Here is a 2,062-nt window from a genome sequence, read left to right on the forward strand (position 1 = left end):
ATGATTAAAACCCCTTGGGATGTGAGGGCAATCTTGATTCAAAGTGGTATTTACAAAAAACTTAGCTTTGGCGAGATGGAGACCGTGGTGATAGAGAGAGAGAGAGAGAGAGAGAGAGAGAGAGAGAGAGAGAGAGAGAGAGAGAGAGAGAGAGAGAGAGAGAGAGAGAGAGAGAGAGAGAGAGAGAGAGAGAGAGAGCCTATAGTGCGTTCTCTAGGAAAATTTCCATATGCACGGAGATCCTACTCTTGTGTGTGGTGACCCTTGGAGTCAGTGTGTGTGTGCATGGCTTCCTTCTCAAAGTGTTGACTCTCAAGTGCTGCCCCGATAGTGACCTGTTAGTGTTCTTTTATAGGTGCAGGCTGCATTAGTTTAGGATAATCTGATTAGGTTAGGGCCGTAGTCAGGAGAGACAAAGGAAGGAGCCGGTCCCAGATGGTTGACCCTTGATTTGTTTTAGGAGAACTTTAAAATGATATCTCCTAGGTGGGCCTTTGTGACCATCACCTAGAGAGAGGTGGCAATATACAATTGGTCTTTATACAAGGTTTTGGCTTGAAAACAAAAAAAATAGATTACCGTATGGATGTTTACTACGAAGATGTGTCGTGGACTAAATGTTGGTGAATGGCAGGCTTTGTTGGTGCGTCGGTGTAGCGCTGACGAGAGCAAAGCGAACCCCGAACCCCGACGGCCTCTAAAACACCGGGGACCGAATGGCGCGCCTTGAGCCTGTCATGGTAAAGCAAGCAGGGGGCACCACCTAACTTCAACGGCTAGGACGCAAACAACACACCACCATAACAAAGTTTTCATCCAAGAGAGATGGATGCTTGGGAGTAATGATGAAGAGGAAAGGGAATGAGATCAAGTGAGAGAGAGAGAGAGAGAGAGTGTGAGGGAGGGGGTATAGCGGCTTAGTACTTAGGCACCACAAAAGGATGGCGAATCCGCACACCCTTCACACATACACAAGCTCACTCCAAACACAAGACTAGGTGGCGATTCCGCACACCTCACATGGGCAAAACATTGCAAGAAAACATACTCACAAAACCTCAAGCTTTATTTAGAGAATAAGGCAATGAAATGGGGAGCATAGGGTAGGGGAATGAGAAGGGAGAGCGTGGTAGAGCACATGGCGGATAGGTGGGAGTTGATGGCGAAGACTCGCACGAGGGTTATGGCCATCATCCTTCATTTAGTTTCCCTTCATCTTCCATAGCCCAAGGGTGTAGAGGTCATGCTCAAGACGAGCATGGTGATTGCGGTGATGGTGATGGTGTGGGTGTGTGTGTGTGTGCACTAGGCACACACAGTGCATAGTGTACTCTTTGGTGATGGTGTGTGTGTGTTTAGTGTGATGGTGACCCCTCTTTATATAGGGGAGGAGGGGGGAGGAATTCTATAATTTAGAAATGAAGAAATCATTATCTACATAGGCCATGTGACTGTGGGCCCCACTTGTCTGGCTGTGTGTATATGTGCCAGAACAGCAGTCTCATGAGAGAGAGACTAAGAGAGAGAGATGGGTTTATGAAAAAAAGTGAGAGGTGACATGGAGAATAAAGTAATTACAAGAGGGGAGAGAGGGGAGTGTGTTCAGAGGTGAATCTGTGTGCAGATGTGTGTGAACACAAGAAAAATCAGGTAACCACTGGGTGAGGATGGGTCTGTGGGCACCTTTTTCAGTGAAACTGAGTGTGTGTGAGTGTGGGGGAGGTTATTTAGCTACACGACAAGAGACATGGCGCCCTTTAGAGAGAGAGGGGGGTATTTGGGTCATGGGATATGATAGGAGAGAGAAAGAAGGGGTGGGGTATACTATTTTGGAAGATAGGGTAAGTTGCATGTGAGTTAGGGTGCATTATTGGTGAGTTATAATGCATTATTGGTGAGAGGTGGGGTAGCTTGAGGGGAGAGAGAAAGGAGAAAGGACAAGGGGAAGAGAGAGGGGGTTGACCTTTTGAGTGGAGGAGAGGAAAAGGGACACACGGCGGGGCAACAGTGAAGAAAAAAGGAGGCAAGGTGGGGATGGGCTACCCCGCAGGCATGAGGTGGC

Source organism: Adiantum capillus-veneris, chromosome 1, assembly GCF_014529385.1.
Source record: "Adiantum capillus-veneris isolate H3 chromosome 1, ASM1452938v2, whole genome shotgun sequence".
Classification (NCBI taxonomy): domain Eukaryota; kingdom Viridiplantae; phylum Streptophyta; class Polypodiopsida; order Polypodiales; family Pteridaceae; genus Adiantum; species Adiantum capillus-veneris.